The sequence below is a fragment of the Stegodyphus dumicola genome, chromosome 1 (genome assembly GCF_044657685.1).
Source record: "Stegodyphus dumicola isolate Sdum_Otavi_A_Nest chromosome 1, ASM4465768v1".
NCBI classification, from domain to species: Eukaryota; Metazoa; Arthropoda; class Arachnida; order Araneae; family Eresidae; genus Stegodyphus; species Stegodyphus dumicola.
The window spans coordinates 137,121,218-137,140,844 of NC_140768.1; the positions used below are offsets into that span (position 1 = coordinate 137,121,218).

Genomic DNA, 19,627 nt, shown 5'->3' on the forward strand with positions numbered 1-19,627 from the left:
AATTCTTTCATTTTTTACCCGATTATGTAACATCACATGCAACAGCTGTAAATATGAAAAACACATGCATATATCCAGCAGCATGTTAATTTCTTTTGAATATATGGTGTCTGTCATCTACAAAAGAAAACTGTAAATTCAGAATACAAGATGTAAACATAGGTCTCCTGTTGGATAATATAAGAAAGTCACACTTTCTGGTATTACTATTATATTTTATTATTTGTAGGACCTAAGGTCCTACAAATAATAAAAAATAATAATTAAAAATTAAACACTGTGTAGAGAGTAAAAAGCATAATGCAGAAACTTGTTGAAAAATTAACATGTATATCACTTTGCCCGAGTGTTATGGTCAGAATTCCATTCTGTATAATAATATATGCATTCGACATTATTAGGTATTGCTAATTAAATTAATATTTAAATACTTCAATGAAATATTAAGAAAATGAGAAAAATTATGAATACTACTTACTATATGATATGATTTTTTTCAAAGTGAGCTAATTAATAAACAAAGAGCAAAATATGTAGTTCCATATTCTTTACACTGAAGTCTACTTCATGCTTATTATATCATCATTAGTTATGAGGGCAGAATATTTGTGGTCTTCACCTTGCAAAATGATGAGGAACATTTTAATAATATAGGAAAATTTCATCTAATGGCCAGTAGCTGAAGTGAATGAAATGAGTATTTTAAATTCACTAGAAATTTAGGGTCGTGTAATGTTTAAATATTTCAAGTTTTGGAAGAAACTATTTAAAATGTCTTTTTTTTGGGGGGGGTTGCTTTAACTGCTTTTGGGCTACAGATTTCAGCCATATAATCTCATAAATAGCATTTAAAGATTAATTTTTTAACCCAGGCAGATCATATTTCCTCATATGAAATTATTGTTCAAAATTTATTCACTGCCTTACTTATTCATTACACACAATATATTCATATACAAATTAATCATATATTAATACAATATTCAAATACTAATATTTAAATCCTTAAAAAATGTTCCTCTATTAAAAGGAAAAATATTTTAAAATGTCCAATTGAGCAGTATTTGTTTTACCTTAAAATATGTCACTATTGTATTATTTTTCAAATTTGTTATTAATACATGAATTAAGTAAACTCGAGTATTATTTAAAATTGAGGATTAGTGATATGGGATGTTTAGAATGTTCAGGGTTTTATGGAAAAGTACTACTGAATGGTAAAAAGGATTATTAAAATTCAAATACAGTGATTCAATGATGTAATATATACACATATAATTAATATGCAGAACAAACGATTATTGTATGAAATGCATGACAGAGCAAGAATGAAAACATACATGAATTTACAATAACATAAGCTGCAAAATAAACAGAATACAAGAAAACTCACATAAATTTACAATAATATGAAACAATTAAGTGTTATTGAGTAATAATATTAGTCAGATTTTTCTTTATAGTTAAATCTTCATTTTCATTGCTCTTTTAATATATCGTGTTGGTGGTTGGCCTGCACGCATTCTTTAAGCGATAATCTCTGTGGCACTTCATCAAACCCTAAATTGTTGAAACAAACATTACCAAATGCTAACTTGTAATGACATTAATACATGCATCATAACAAATACACAATGAATATTAAGAAAATGTTAATGTACCAATATTTCTTGTTTCAGTAGTATCAATTCTTGAAATATCATAAAAGAGGAATTAGACATTTTTGATTAAACATTCAATTATACATCTATCAATTTCAGTGTTATAGTGTGGCACCAGGGTAACTATGCGAGACACAGTAATCCCCTCGAAGATTTCTGATTTACAAAATAATTTTGGCAGTAACTTGTAAAGGGTTAAGAAAATATTATCAAAAAGATACAATTCTTAAGTAATTACGGATATTTTGCAGAAATACTTTGGAACTGTTTGAGCTGGTATTCGTGAGAATCATTAAGTAATTTTTTGAATGCAGAATAGTTTAACTGAGAAACAACAGAATGCAGCCAAATGATATCTCTAAGTATTATTTCATTTCACTTTCTAATGCATGCATAATAGCATTAATTAAGAATTTAATAAAAACATTAAAAATAATTACATGAAGCAAGATCTTTAAAATTTGAAAATTGCATATAATTAAAATCTAGTTTAATATCTGAAATATATTTTTAACTCATCATATTTTCATAAATTTAACTTTACAATCTAAGACTAATTACAATAAAGCATACTTTATGACACAAGAATATGAACTTCCAGATAAAGTGTATCATTTAGTCTGAGATTAAAAACTATGGTAGGAAACATTCTGGAAAACCACATTTAATATGTTTTAAACTATTTTACTTTCCTAGATAATCTCATTAAAATTATTAAATGTTCATCAATCTTTTCGTCAATTTCTGTTACCTGCCAGCGAGGTAGAATGTATTCACCAAGACACAAAGAATATGTATTACATACATGTAAAATATAGAAAATACAGAGGCTTTGCTCTGCGCGAGCATACAACCTATAATTAACTTACCGCAGTTTCAGGATCTTATCCTAGACCAGTACTTTCGAGAACATTCTGCCATATTATATAACCGCTAGTACACATACTGAATACGTGCCATTTTTCGTCAGACTGCTCTCTTCTACCGCTGCTACAACACCTTGCACCTGCTCCTCCCATCTTGTTCTTTCCTTTGTTAAAGCAGATATGACGTAAAGTCTAAATTTAATCTTACTTAGTTTAAATCAATATTGAATATATAATTTTGAGAATTTCATCTAAAGGCAAAATGATCTGCTGAGAGAATTGAATAAAGATGTGGGATCTAAAAAGCTAAATCCTTCTTTGTCGTCATTTTGCAACCTTCTATTCAGCCATAATAATGCCCGGCCTATGATGTAGTTATATTGTCAAGCTTTGGTCATTCCTGTGCCTGCCAAAATATTACATATACACGTATGAAAATTACAGTCAAAAGTCTTTAATTCAGACGTCCATAATCCGGACCTCAAAGCTACAAACTTTCTGCGCATGCGTAAACGCATACCTTTACGAATGCGCATATGCGTTTACTCGCGCGCATAATATGTTTAATGGGTTTAATGTATAACAGAAGCTAAGCTAAAAGTATCTAATTATCTATTTCAGTTAATGTTGCAGATTGCGTTGTTCCTTAATCTTCTAATTGGATCCGGCTTATTATTTTGTGAAGACTGTTAGAGCAATTTTATAAAAGTAAGCTTGAACTTTCGATTATGTCAAAAAGAATTTCCGATTCTGGAGCCGCCAAAGGATCTATAAAGCGAAAGCATGTTTCGATGTCCATCAAACAGAAAGTGGAATTGCTGCAAAAAATGGATAAAGGCATATCCTTTGTTTCTCTAACCGTTCCGAAATCTTTTTATCAATTTTACGCTGCTCTGCGGGGGGGGGGGATGACGTTGCGGCAAGCAATGAACTGGAAGTTGATCTGTCAGCACTATGCTCATCTTCAGGGCAGCAGATGTTTTTATTTTATTCGGCTTATAATTCCTTACTAAATGTAGTATTTCATCTCGATGTACTCCGTCTTTGATATGATTTAAATCAAATTCATCGGCATTATAAATATCACGAATACAGATCAAATAGTTTTCTGGTTGCAATTTTCTAATTTCGACTATGCGTAATGTATGTTTTACGCATGCGCGTGTTGAAAGAAATGTTTAATAAAGTAAACAAATAAATATTAATGTTTTTTCTGTAAGTTTTGATACCTTTTAGATCATAATTGCTCTTTATTTCAGACATTACTGTTTCATATTTTTAATTTTATAATTTCTGCATGCCATCTTACCAGATTTAAATTGATGATCTATAATCCGGAAAAACCGATAATCCGGAATCGCCGAAGTCCCGACGAGTCCGGATTAAAGACTTGACTCTTGATTTGTCTTTTAGAATAAAAGTCTGAAATATTGCCGTGTCTTGCAAAATATCAACTAAATCTGTACACAAGATACGAAATATCAACTAAATCTATACACAAGAATTTTCGATTAAAAATTTCTGTGCAGACCTGATAATCATTATATATACAGTCAAAAGTCGTTAATCCAGACTCGTCGGGACTTCGGCGACTCCGGATTATAGATCATCAGTTTAAATCTCGTAAGATGGCATGCAGAAATTCTAAAATTAAAAATATGAAACCGTAATTTATGAAATAAAGAACAATTATGATCTAAAGGGTATCAAAATTTGCAAAAAGAAAAGCATTTGGTAAGGAATTTATAAGCCAAATAAAATAAAAACATCTGCGCTGAAGATAAGGATAGTGCTGACAGATCAACTTCCAATTCATTACGCGCCCGCCGCGGCGTTCCCCCCGCCGAGCAGCGTGAAATTGATAAACATATTTCTGATTTCAAAACATAATTTCGCTTTAGATCCTTTACATATTAACAAACATATATCGGAAATTCTATTTGATATAATCGAAAGTTTAAGCTTACTTTTATAAAATTGCTCTTACAGTCATGCAAAAAATAATAAGCCGGATCCAATTCGAAAATTAAGGAACAATGCAATCATCAACATTAACTGAAATAGATAATTAGATAATTTTAGCTTATATATCCATTATATATAAAACGCGCACGCGAAAACGTATTCTGCACTTGCGCACACTCATATGCGCAGTCATAAAAGGTCTTACGCGCACGCGTAAACGCCTATGCGCATGTGTCAACGCGGCGCATGCGCAGAAAGGTTTTAGTTTTGAGGTCCGGATTATAGATCATTCCGAATTATGGGTGTCCGAATTAACGACTTTTGACTGTATTGAAAAATCTTAGATCATAACTTGGTCATACACACAAAATATATCATTTTTTATACCAATAAAATAATATGTTGTTCAGTGCTGAATGAATTATTTAACAATAGGAGAGGGTCAATGGTTGTGAAATCACATCATAATAATAAGAGAATTTATAAAAAATGAAATAAGGGGTTTTATTTTTATTTTATTTAAATTTTACTATTTAGTTAAGAATAATTATCCTACTAACTTTAATTCATATATTCAACTCTGAAACACACTTTCTACAACTTATCTTTGTCTACTATAGTTTGTGTAGTCAGCTTGACAGATACAGTCAGCAAATGATGATTGACAGCCATAATTGTTATCTTGTCTTCCTGGTACATGTGCAGTAGACGTACATGTTTTCCTACAACTTGCATGATCACATACATACTTTTTCACTGCAGAAATGTACAATTTTATGAAGAACTAATTTGCAATAATATATAGCACACATGAAAACAAGCCAAGCATACTTTACATTAAAGTGCAATGTTATGTAATCATTGATGAAAATTACATACATCAAAATATACTTTATTGTTGACTTTACTATTACTTTAGGATTATTAAAAATCATCATCAATTCCTACATGCTGTACAATCATCTGCCTTTTAAAAATAGAACATGTTACATTTAATATTTCAACAGGTTTTTCTATTCAATAGATATTTGATAATATAAGGAGTTAAGTAAATGTGAACTAATTATATTTTATTTTTACCAATTCTTTACAGTTATACCACAATTCATTACATTACGAGCTCATTACATTATTTTATATTATATTAACTTCAACCAAAACATTTCAACACATTTGGAAATAAAAGACTCAAGTACCTTGCATCAGTTTTAGCTGTAATAAAATTACGCGGTACATACTAATAACTTTCTTCTTGAAGTTTCTCGAAAATGATGTTTCTTTTCGAAAAAATTAAAACAGTAAGGAAACAAATTATTTCTTAAAACATCTTTCTTAATGCTACATTATATAGAAATTTAGGAAATGTTAATGAACTGTATATGTGTTAAAATACAATATATCACATATTGCACATATAACATATCAAATTTACTGAAATGGGAAAATATATACATACCTGAAAGCAATCTTGCAATAGCATTTGGTTTGAAGCTCGTGCTATCCACTGGAGCATCTGCATTTACGCTGATTTCCTTTACCCATTTTTTGCACTCTTCAATCGAATTTAAACTTGATCGTATCGTTCAACTTTCCAGTTGTTGGAGCAGTACAGGAAAAAAATCTAATTTTACACAGTAATTACTTTACATTGCACACATACTCTACATTACACACCCTACATTTGCTACATTTGCTTAGTTCCAGGGGAAAGTAAGGCTTGACAGGAAAGATAGTTTAAACTTAAAATAAATGTTAGTTAAAATAAATATAAACCCTACATTTGCCGCCAGAATTTGGAAAACTTTGAAGCAGGTCCTACAAACGACCTGTTGTAAAGTTTCTACAATTCTGAACTAACTTTTAAGAGCCTCGTTTACATAAAAAAATCTTATCTCACAAAAGGTAATAAAATTTCTGAGTATACTTAATAAATCTCTCTTCTTACAGCAACTTTTCCTGGACTTCAGCAATCAATCTTGTTCTTTTCCTTCCAGCATCTGGAAGGAATAAGTATCAGTATCTTTCTAAATACATTATAATTTACACTTTCTTGACACTGAATACATTTTTGTTTTTAAATGATTTATTTTCCTTAGTTACTGCTTAATTCACATTCATTCAAGTATTCAAACATTAATTTAACTTTACCCTGGCTCTCCACCATGTGTGGTGTCAAACGGGAATATTCGTGTTTTAGTGTTGCAATACTTCCCCTAAACACAATGATTTGTTAGAATTCAACGACCAAATAGACACACCTTACTGGACATTCTACAACTCGATGAGCTACTTTAACATTCTTAAAATTCAAGTGTAGGTGGAGAACCCTACAAAACACATTCATTCTAACTTCCCCCTCATTCATCTTTAGACATGCAGGCTTTCGCTCTAAAGCATGATTTTATCTACAGTTTAATACTTAAATTTGAATTCATTGCTTTTGAGCATTTACTTTTAGCATCTAAAATTTTATGCTTCTAGACTAAATTCTACTTTTACATAACTTTCAAGTATTTACGTATATTTACAAAATTCTAATACATATGATTTTTACCATAAAATGAATAAGAGAAAAATAAATTTTTACTTTACTCATTCTTCGCCAAGCTGGCGGCACTGAAACTAAAATTCTTATTAATACAAGAATACGAAGTTATTTTCATCTTCGGCCAAATTTTGGCTTTAGCATAACAGAATTAGTCTTTCGACCAACAGAAACTGCTTGTTCTTAGATTTTATACTGAAAGAAAATACTACTTTTGCCTTATCTAAATAAGGTAAAACAAAACTAAGTCTCAACCGAGACACATTGACTTTCGTCAAAACATAGAACTTCGTATTTACGCATAACATTTTGGAACAAAAGAAAACATTTTATAGAAGATTTTAACTTATCTTTGAGTTTTCGATGATTGGAACTCCGTCATTCTTTTCTGGCAGAACTGCTCCCACGTTATAGGTTTCATCGACGTCAGTCTTTTCCTTACGGACCTCCAAGTGTCGTCCACGATAATTTGTCTTTTTCGTCCTCTGCATGCTGGCTGGCCTCTTGGAGTAGTAGTCGTCGGGTTGCTGTCTTTTTCGTTTTTCCCCTGGACGGCTGGTCTTGGTGTCCTCCGGTCTGGAGTCATTCTTGAATTTCTTCTGTTGGTGCTGGTCTTTTCGTTCCTCCTGCTGTCTTTTTATTTTCCGGAACGGCGGCCTTGTTTGCACCTGACTCTCTGGCCCTGGGAGCGTTCTCCTTGATGTATAATTTCTACTGCGATACGTTGTAGGTGTTTTCCTCTTTACCAAGGTTTCCTTACGCGGTGACTTTGCATTCTTGTTTTTCTTAAATGCGGGAGTCTGAAAGTTTTCGTTTTTTCTTTTCGGTACCCTCGCCTGGGTTGTAGAAGGACTAGGTCTCTCTTCAGTTCTCTGCTTCTTGGGTGGTGGAACGGGTGACGTTATTTCTGGACCTTCTACTCTTTTACGCTTGAGTCCTGCAAGAAACTTTTAAGGATTTCAAAATCATTTTCATTATAGTATTTTTTCACCTGGTCTGGACTTGCTTTACAGATTTCCCTTCTCTCGTTCTTAAGGTACAATACGACTCCTTTGATTTCCTGAATTACATAGGGGCCTTCAAATTTTGGAGCTAACTTTGCTGTAAAATTGTCTGGGGCACTTGATAAAGAAAATTTCCGCTTCAATACTTTATCCCCAATTTTAAAATCTGCTTCACGGCGTTTTCTATCGTAATATATATTTTGCCTATTTCTTGCCGTATCCGAGCTTTTAAGCGCCTGGTCAATAAGTTTTTGCACATCTTTCTGTTTAAATTCTTGCTGTCTTTGTTGCACAAAGAATAATTTATCTAAAGGCGTAATTAACTTTCGGCCTAAAAATAATTCTGCTGGAGTTTTTCCCGTAGTATCGTGATTTGCCGTTCTTAAAGCATAAGCTAACTCATTTATGTAGCCATCCCAGCGCTTGTGATGTGTGCTAACGTAACTGCGAATTATTTTTACAATGTTTTTATTAACTCTTTCTGCTATGTTTGCCTATGGTCTATACGGAACCATATTGATATGGCGTATGCCAAGTCCAGTGCATATGTTTTCAAATATATGACTAATGAATTGTTTACCGTTATCGCTAATGACTTTTATCGATGCACCGTATTTTAAAATGTATCTGTGTAAGAATGCATCTGCGACTGTTTTGGCTGACGCGCGTTTAAGTGGAACAATTTCTGTCCATTTTGAAAAATGATCTACAATTACTAAAAAAAAAACGATTTTTATTTAACTCACTCTGGGGGAAAGGACCAAGAAGATCTATGCCTAAAATTTCATTCGGAAATGTAGCGCGAATGCTATTTAAGTACCCGGCCGGGCTGTGATTAATATCATTTATTAACTGACATTGATTGCAGGACCTGACATACGCAATTACTATTTTGTATAATTGCGGGAAATATATCGCCTCGCGTACCCTTTTTAAAGTCTTTCTGACCCCTAAATGACCCGCTGTTTTCGCGTCGTGTAATTCCTTCAAAATGCTTAATCGAAGCGAGGCTGGGATGACTGGTTTGTACTCGAGATTTTCGTTTGTTGTTTTCGTATAAAATAATAAATGATCTATTATTTCATAGTTTTCTGCTCTATTTCTTATCGCATCGATATCTGTGTACTCAAAGCTTTCGGGGTCTTTCAAATATGCATAGATACTTCCAAATTCAGGATCAGCTTTCAGTTCAGCGATAATTGTATCTCTAGAATCTAAAATTTTTGAAGCCAACACAGCGCATTTAAGTTCTTTACCTTCATCGTCCAGTTTTATACGAGAAAGTGCGTCAGCTACATTGTTTTCCTTACCCGGTTTATATTTTATTATTAGATTATATTCTTGGAGTTTTAAAGCCCATCTTATTAACCTGGGCGTTAGTTTTTCCCCGAGTAAAGTCTACCAACAGCTGCATGATCCGAAAAGACTGTTACTGGCGCTTTGCCGAAATAAACTCGAAATTTGTGTACAGCCATTAATACGGCTAATGTTTCTCTCTTTGTAGTTGTATAATTCCTTTGTGTATGATTCAACGTTTTACTAAAAAATGCCAGAGGATGGCTATTTTGCATAAGAACCGCACCCACCGCATAGTCCGACGCATCCGCTGCAATTTCCAGGTTTTCGTCCCCCTCCGGGAATTTAAAAACAGAGGCATTGATGAGCGCTTCTTTTAATCTTTCAAATGCGGTATTTGCTTCCGCTGTCCACATAAATTTACTTTTCTTTCTTTTAATTACTAACAGTGGTTCAACAATATTAGCGAAATCTTTTATGAATGACCGATAGTAAGAACATAACCCAAGGAAAGAAGAAAGTTTCTTGGCGGTGTTGGGAGGTGGGAAATTCTTGATTGCTTTTATTTTTGAATCTTGAGTTTCTATACCCTTTTGCGAAATTTTATAACCCAGATATTTAAGTTCTTTAGTTGCGAACTTGCATTTTGAGGCGTTAATTGTAAGGCCGGCCTCTTTTAATAATTTAAACACTTCTTCTAGATCTTTAATATGTTGTTCCAACGTACTACTCGTTATAATTATATCATCTAGATAGATTAAAGTTGATTTTCCTAGGACAGGCTTTAGAACAATGGCCATAGCTCTCTGGAATGTTGATGGGGCCCCACACAACCCAAAGGGCATGCGTAAAAATGCATAAGTGCCCGATTTTGTTATAAACGCGGTTTTATGTATGTCTTCGGGTCTCATAGCTATTTGATAGTAGCCAGACGTTAAGTCCAAAGTAGTCATGTATCTAGTAGATTTAATGTTTCTAATAATTTCCTCTATAACCGGCAAAGGGTAAACTGGGAATTTAGTAATACTATTCAGTTTTCTGTAATCGATAGCAAACCTCCAAGCCCTTTTATCCGAAGGAGGAAACTCGTTCTTTTTCCTACATAGTACGACTGGACTCGCGTACTCACTATTTATGGGCGTTATTATTTTGTTCTTTAACATTTCCTGAATATGTTCTTCGATGATTAGGTCTTTTTGTTTATCATAACGATACGGTTTAGTCCTACAAGGTTTTTCGGCAGTTAACTGTATTTGATGCGTAAGTATTTGACAGCTACCAGGCCTTTCTGAAACAAGTTTGAAAAATTACTCACCACTTGCTGGATGGCTTGACTTTCATGGTCATTCAAATGGCTAAGGTCAACTTGCGGTTGTTCCACAGGTTCCACCATAGAACTGTCCTGAAAATTCAATTTGGCCCTCGCGGCCCTTAAAAACTCCATACCTAAAATAAGAGGATTTTGCAAATGTTTTACTACAAAAATTAATACTTTGAGGCTTTCCTCTTTTACCTGTATGTTTAATGATAATTTCCCGCTGCGGAGACAGGTTTTTCCTTGCGCCGCTATAATTTTTGTCTTTAAATAATCGTAACCTATAAAAATTCTTTTTGAAGAATGTTTCGCTCATAAAATTACCTTCTGCTCCTATATCGATGAGGGCCTCTACTGGTACATCGCCAACCAGGACTTGTATAATTGGTAGCTGTGAGTTTTTTACGATGACTGTATTTAGATGTCTATTTGAGGGTTTTTCTAAAACTTCCGGGGTCTGAACCCTCCCTTTCACAGGCCCCTCTAGTCGTTTAAAGCTTTCCTTTCAATCTGTGTCTTCTGGGTACGCGGATGCTTATTTTCAAATTTTCGTTTTGGGCCTTGCCCTTCAAGTTTCGATGCGTTAGCTTGATAGTTCTTTCCCCCATATGAGCGATTTCCATTTCTTGTTTCCTCCTTCCTTCTGGTACTTTGAGAATATGTTTCCCCTCTCGCTCTTTCCGCGATTCTGCGATTTTGAAACTTCACCGCCACTTCGAAGAGCTCCTGCAATGTGCTTGGGTTTCTAATTTCGAAGTAGTCTTGAACAGCAGGTAACAATCTTGGTAAGATTATTTCAATAATCTCCGCGTCGGGTTTCCTACCATACAGCATATCCATCAGCTTAATTTTTCGCAGAATAAAGTCCGTCAACTCTTCTATATTCCGTTGATAGAAACTATATAGTTCGGCTTCTAGCCTTTCTCGAACTTTCACTATGGGGAAGGCCTTTAATAACGTTTTTTTGAAATTTTCAAATGTATATGTCTGGCCTCCAAATTCCCCTAATAAAAATTTGCCTATATTCTTCCACCATAGCGCGGCCTGTCGTCTTAGTGCAGATGTGGCGATGGCAACTTTTTGTCTTTCAGGCACAGGGTAGAGCTGAAAGTGAATGTCGAGGCTTTCTAGAAATATCGCCACCGAATTTTTTCCGTCGAAATTGACGTTTGGCTTGATTGGCGCTCTCAACGTCTGGACCAGGTATCCAAATCCTTCCAATTATCTTGCCATTTCTTGTTGTTGTCCCGCGGCTTCCATCCGATTTTCGGCCATTTCAGTTCGACAAGTGTTCGGGCGCCAATGTAGAGTTGCGCGCCTCCAACCTGCACACAACAAAGTGGTGACTGCTGAAACTGGGAATTAGAGAGTCTTGAGAAGGGTTTAAGTCCCTTTTTTATTCAACTTTAGAAATTACAAATGCGTGCTCTTGACGCTCACAAACTACGCCGATCCGGCGGTAAAATAAAAATAAGAAACTAAAGGAGATACTAACAAGTCACTAACTACGAGGCTCTCTAAACGTAACTAACCTCACCGCGTTTTACACTACCGCTGATACTTCAGCAAACTCTGAATATTACGTTGAAATATTAACAATTTGCCTAGGCAAGCACACAGGCCGAAACGCGTGGTTCTTCAATTTCTGACTAACTACCTCCGCGCTCGTGAAGTAAGAAAAGCACACTTCGAACTCGTTTCCTTTCTATTTAACTCAGAATACGTCCGCTGATAATTTGAATCCTTGCGCGTTCTACTAAAAATTTACATACTCTGGCATTGGTAGTTCCAGGGGAAAGTAAGGCTTGACAGGAAAGATAGTTTAAACTTTATATAAATGTTAGTTAAAATAAATATAAACCCTACAAACTAAACAACTACTACGAACTGAGATGTTTTCCTCCTTTTATAAGATTTTAAAAATCACGCGCTAGAATTTTCTAGTACTTTCTCGAAATCAAAAAGAGATATTTATTTATTTAATGCACGCGCTCTTGTATTTTCAATTTTCCGGCTTAGCTTTCTTTTAATCTTCGTCACGCGCTGCACTGCGCGAGAAATAAAACCATTTAATTTATAATTGAACTAACATTAGCTTTTTAAATACCAAATTCGTAACACTGCCCCCTTCCCAAGGACTGCACGTCCCGGGAAGTACAATCCCTGGACAGGAAGGTAAACTTACAACTGTGGCATAAATGCATTAATAAGCATTACATTACAATAATAACATGAACAATAAATGTAATAAACAAAACAAATGAAATCAAATACACATTGAAAAACAAAAAGGACCATGGTCTTATACTATTTACAATTATTTACATTACGTTCTATGGCCATAGTAAGGAGCTAACCTGTCGTAATGAAAGACTTTAGGTTTAGAGTTCGAAGACTTACGGATCCGAACCACGACGTCATTCAGTCTGTTCATGACCGTGTACGGACCATCCCAAGGTGACTGTAATTTCGAACAGAGTCCTTTCCGTCGAGTCGGATTCCACAACCACACCTTGTCTCCTTCGTCTAATTGATGTTCAGTAGCTCTTGTGTCGTATCGCGTCTCCATCTTCTCCGTCGCCAAGTTAACTCGCTCTCGTGCAAAGGTGTGCATCACTTCAAACCGGGCCTGGAGATCTTGAATATATTCCTCAGACGATGAAGGAGCATCCGGAGGGCGACCAAACAAGAGATCACAAGGCAGACGAAGGTCACGACCGAAGAGCATCTGTGATGGGGAATAGCCGGTAGTCTCGTGGACAGTGCGGTAAACCAGTAAAAACAGTGATAATTTCTTGTCCCAATCCTGTTGGTTTCTGGAAACCACTAATGAGAGGTTATTAAGGATGGTTCGATTGAACCTCTCTACCATGCCGTCCGACTGGGGATGTAATGGCGTCGTTTGGGTTTTGTCAATGCCAAGTAATTTGCAGAGTTCTTTGATTACTGCCGACGTAAAATTCCTTCCCTGATCGGAATGTAACTGAAGAGAAACTCCGAAACTGGAAATCCAGTGCTGTACCATCACCTCAGCTATTGTGACAACCTCTTGATCAGGAATGGGATACGCTTCAGGCCACTTGGTGAAGTAATCAATGACAACGAGTATGTACTTGTTGCCATCAGCAGTTCGTGGCAGAGGTCTCAAGATGTCAAAGGCGATACGTTCAAACGGCGCACCTACGTTGTAACGTTGCAGCTTGCCTCGGCTGCGTTTCCTCGGTCCTTTCCGACCTGCACAGGCATCGCATGATCGGCACCACTTTTGTACGTCATCCTTTGATTTATTCCAGTAAAAGCGCTCGCGAACTCTCTGCAAGGTTTTCATTATTCCAAAGTGACGTTCTGTAGGGCTGTTATGTAGTTATTTAAGGACATCAAGAATCCGGGACCTTGGAAGTATCATTTGCTATGGGAACGTCTTCCCATCATCCAATTCGAATTTCTGGTATAAGACGCCGTTTCGAATGTGAAATGAATCCCAGAGTACTCAGTATTGTTTTGTTGTAGGATTACAGATAGAAATGTCCTGCCAGGTAGGTTTTCTGTTTGATGACTCCATTAAATCAATTATGGGTTTAATGTCACGGTCTTCCAGCTGGTCTTTCCTGACTTCTTCATCACTCCACGGGTCTCGATCAGCCGATGTTGATGTTGTAATTTGTCTTGCGACGGGAGTCAGCAGCTCGTATTTCGCTTCCACCCTGGAACAATATCAGCAGCTTTCTGGGCAAGGTCTTCTAGACAGGGCGTCGGCGTTCCCGTGTGATGATCCCTTACGATGACGGATAATGATGTCATATTCTTGGAGTCTCTGTATCCACCTGGCTATTTGACCCTCAGGATTCTTGAAATTTAAAAGCCAGGCCAATGAGGCATGGTCCGTGCGGTGGAGGAGTTTTCTGCCGTATAGATAATTATGGAAATGCTCTACGGCTTTAACTATGGCGAGCAACTCTTTCCTAGTGACACAGTAATTCCTCTCCGGTTTAGACAGGCACTTGCTCCAGTAAGCTACTACACGTTCTTGGCCGTCTATTTCTTGGGACAAAACAGCACCAACACTTTCATTGCTCGCATCCGTGTCGAGAATAAATGGTCTGTCGAGCTGAGAATACGTCAGGAATGGAGCAGATGTTAAAGCTTCCTTTAAGTTGTTAAATGCATCCTCGCATTCTTTTGTCTACAAGAATCTGTGCTTGCTCTCTGTCAGTTTGTGAAGGGGTCTTGCGATGGAAGAAAAGTCCTTCACGAATCTCCTATAGTAGGTGCAAAGCCCTAGGAAGCTTCTCAACTGATGGACATTTTCGGGACGTTTCCAGGATTTAACCGCTGATACCTTTTCAGGATCCGTGCGCACACCTTCTGCAGAGATGACATGTCCCAGGTAAGTCACTTCTTTTCGGAACAATTTGCATTTAGCGGGACTCAGCTTCAGATTGGCCTCTTTCAGTTTCTGAAGCACCTTTCTAAGATTTTTTAGATGCTCTTCAAAACTCTTTCCGACGATGATGATATCGTCCAGGTATATCAGACAGGCTTCGTAGGAAAGACCTTTCAAAACAGTCTCCATAAGGCGTTCGAATGTTGCCGGGGCATTACACAGTCCAAACGGCATCACCTTGAATTGGCAAAGCCCTTAACCCGTACTAAATGCCATCTTTTCTCGGTCTTCAGGGTGTATTTCTACCTGCCAATACCCACTCTTTAAATCAAGCGTTGAGAACCACTTGCTTCCAGAAAGTCTAGAATGTCGTAAATTCTAGGAAGAGGGTAACTGTCTTTCTTCGTAACCTCATTCAACCGGCGATAGTCGACGCAAAATCCTGTTGAGCCGTCTTTCTTTCTAACGAGAACGATAGGAGATGCCCATGGACTCGCTGAAGGCTCGATGACATCGCCTTCTTCCATATCTCTTAAAATTGTTCTCACCTCTTCCTGTTTAGCAAACAGTAGACGCCTTGGATGTTGCTTGATCGGGGGATGATCGCCGCTATCAATTCTATGTTGTGTTAAACTAGTTTGACCCACGTCAGAAGACGAGCAGGAGAAAACAACTTGAAGATCTTTAATGACGCGATCGGCAGCGTTCTTCTCTTCATCGTTTAATTGTGCATTCTGCAATAACTCCGATGTAATACTCTCTGAGGACACGGATTCTGGGATGTTACTCTTTCTTTCAACGCTGGTTACTGGAGTATATGTTGCAACCACTTCACCTTTCTTAATAACTCTCGACTTCTGAGTTACATTTGCTACTCTCACCCGGATAACCGTTCTGGATAGGTCGACGAGTGTGGAGGCTACTAGTACTCCTTTTGAGCTATTACATTTATCGGGATATTCTATGATGCCGTAGCGGAAATTTCTATTTTCGGCTATGGATCCAGGAAGTAAAATCTCGGTTCTTGCGGGTATTGTGATATCATCTTGAACTATAATTTTGTGGATAGATTTCAGTACATCATTATTTCCGAATAGGGCTATGTCCTCAGATGTAGAATGCAATTCTTTATTTTTAAAGTCCAAGGAAAAATTGTATTTCCTTAGAAAGTCCAATCCGAGTATGCAAGATTCAGTGATCTCTGCTACATATGCCGTGTGATGGTAAGCGGCACTTCCAAACGTGATGTTAATGTTTACTTTTCCATCGATGTCGATCTTCTCACCGGGCACAGTCTGTAGGATAACGCAGGGCGGCGTCCAGATAAGTTTGCTTTCCAGTTGCTGAGCCAAATCTTTTCGAATGATGGTAACGTTGGCTCCTGTATCTATCGTCATATTGCAGGGAACTCCATTAATATCTCCTATTACGAAAAGTCCATTAGTGCCGCCTCTCACTGCAGAAATCTGAAGCGCTTTAAACTGGGGCTTTTCATTATCTGGCAACCTCCGCCCCGCGAGATGGCCACTAATTAGTTTCCCTGCTGTTTGTTAGGAGCCGTCTTAACATCCGTACCCTGGGGTATTCGTCGTATGTGCCCTTCAGCACCGCAGTTCCAGCACTTAACGGTCGGTTTCTTCTCACCAATATTCCGTCTCAAGGCGTTCAGTTGTCTAGTTAAATCGTCTAGACGAGCGGTGACTTGATCCCCTGACTCCTGGACTTGAGCAGCTCTGACTGGGTGGCGGTCTCGACGAGTGGCTTGTTGGGCTGCCTCGAATTTCATGGCGTACACTAAAGCGCTTTTCAAATCTTTAACATCCGCCATTCGCAGTGCTTTCTGTATTTCAGGGTCCCGGATGCCATCGATGAAATATTACAGCGACAGGATTTCCCTCGTTTCTCTCGGACACTCCGTAAAGGCGAGGTGGGACAACCTTTCAACATCCGTGGCGAGTTCCTGGAGTGATTCGGTAGGCTGCTGTTGACGCGATTTTAATTGAAGCCTGCTATAGTCTTTTAAACATTTCTCGCCAAAGCGCAGCTTCAGTGCGCCGGATAGAGCTTCGAAGTCAAGTCTTTGGTTTTCGGGAAGCGTCTGCAGGATATCCGCTGCGTCTGCTCTCAGAGAAGCGGCGAGATGACAGGCCTTAGTTTGGGAATCCCATCCATTCGCATCCGCCACGATAGAAAATTGTGTCTTATACACCTGCCAGGAGGTCTTCCCATCATATGTCGATAGCTTCAGAGAGGGACGAGCAGGCAGGAAATTTAAAACCTTCCGGATTGCTCCCTGCCGTCGCTACGAATTTCTTTAAATCATCAACTTCTTTGGTGACCGCAGAAACTCTATCATTAATTTGTTGTTCCACGGCAGAAACTCTCTCTTCTATTTCTACTTTTACCGAAGAAACTTTTTCTTCAATGTTTCCAACTTTATTTTCAACTGCGTCAATTCTGCCTTCCATAACCTCGAATTTGTTTTTTTATTACGCTGGTAATTTCTCTTTTCATCTCTTCTTGTCTTGCTTCAATCTTTTCCTGTCTTGCTTCAATCTTTTCCTGTCCTGCTTCAATCTTTTCCTGATTCGATTTTATCTATTCTTTCATTTCTTCTTTAAACGAGGCAAAGGCTGATATCAACTGTCTTAATTGCTCTTCCATCGCTCTTGTTATTGGCATTCAAACCCCACTCCTGACACCAAAAATTGTTGCGTGCGTACGGGTTCGTTATGAAATGAATGCACAAGTCCGATAAAAAATGAACAAAAATTTATTATTATCACAACAAAAATGCTTAAATTTTCTCAAATTATCATGCAGTATTACAATATCTCACAGTAGTTATCTTTTAACTACTGAAATGTCCAATAGAACGTAATTCAAAACAGCTAAAGAACGCTAATCCGCGAATTCGCTACAATCAAGAAGAGCAGTTTTCTAAACAACAACAATCTAAACAACTACTACGAACTGAGATGTTTTCCTCCTTTTATAAGATTTTAAAAATCACGCGCTAGAATTTTCTAGTACTTTCTCGAAATCAGAAAGAGATATTTATTTATTTAATGCACGCGCTCTTGTATTTTCAATTTTCCGGCTTAGCTTTCTTTTAATATTCGTCACGCGCTGCACTGCGCTAGAAATAAAACCATTTAATTTATAATTGAACTAACATTAGCTTTTTAAATACCAAATTCGTAACACTATGTTTCCAAACTGCCCAGGTCTTTTATGCATACAAATAAAAATATTTCTTTTCTTTTTTTTTATTTTAATATAAGATAAATTTTCCTGATTTCATACACTTCAGATCAAATTAATAAAATAAATTGTTAATTCAAAGTTGAAAACAGCATTCATAAAGTCTGGAGGTTAATGAAATGACAATTCTCTTTCAGTATTGTGAATGTATGGTGTCTAAAACACAGGACTAGTCACCTGGTGAAGTACAGGTGACATAATTTTTAGAATTCAGGAAGTTACTTGATGGCAAAATCTTGAAGATATATAGATTACATTGGGAAACCAGTCAGAACGTTCTCTTCCTTTTTTAAACCTCTTGCTACTGAACAAGAACCAAAATTCCTATGCATATATGACATGCTCTTGTATTGCTTTCTTTATAGATCTTAATAAATTTTAAAACAAATTGCAGTTATATTCCTTTGAAGACTTCAATCTCTTAATTATTATCAAAATGAAATTAAAGATATAAAAAAGGATGCTCATTAATTTTGAAGTTTTAATGTGAAAGATAAATTAAATATTACACTACAGTGAATTATAACTTCTGAAAACTGGCAGTTATTATGCAGCAAGGATGATAAATACTTCAATAGAATAACAAAATGTAGCTCAATGAAGATTCAAGAAAAAGATTAAGAAATGCTCAGGTTTTTCATTACATTGTTCCTTAAGCTAAAAAAATTTTAGAACTACCGCGAGTGATTTGTTTTCTCATAAGCTCAAGATTTGATTATCTCTGAAAACAATCATCTTGCAGAGGTAATTTGGCAGTATCAAATTAAAAATTTTAGTGAATCCAAAGTAAAATGAAATAAGTTTTGTACACACACTGCAGTTAAAAAAAAGTTGTGATTGGATAAAAATGCATTTGAGTTACATATGTGGCATTAAACTGACATTTCAAGTTTAATAATTAAACGCCAAAACAAATTTAGATGGAAAAATCAAAATTTTATGCATGCACACACACACACATGGGGGGTGGTAAAGATGAAATTTATTTGTTTATTTTTATTACCAACAATTTATCTTTGGACTGTAATACATAAGAATTATAACTATCTCTGCCATATTCACTAAATGGAAAAAATGAATAAAAGTTAAGATTAGGATATTTGAATACAGCAAAGAACACGAGGGCTATCTGCCTCCCTAAGAAAAAATGGCTCACATTTACGTTACACACAGGAAAAACCATACAGCCAATACTTTCACCTATGATCAAACTTCCAGCATTCAGCAGTCTTAACTACTCAGCTACGTGTGAGACTAAATCAATAACCAGAATTAATATTTAGATATTCTATCTTGAATCTAAGTATAATATGTAGTGTTCATTAAA

General features: G+C 36.3%; 1 long non-coding RNA gene across 1 annotated transcript in view; it reads left to right on the plus strand.

Moving 5' to 3' along the window:
* LOC118182967 (uncharacterized) overlaps window positions 1–18,704 on the plus strand; it is a 29,894-nt gene extending 11,190 nt beyond the window's left edge. The window contains exon 3 of the long non-coding RNA XR_015042316.1: window positions 18,438–18,704. This is a non-coding gene — a long non-coding RNA (uncharacterized LOC118182967). The remainder of the gene's footprint in view (window positions 1–18,437) is intronic.
* Window positions 18,705–19,627: the final 923 nt, after the last annotated feature.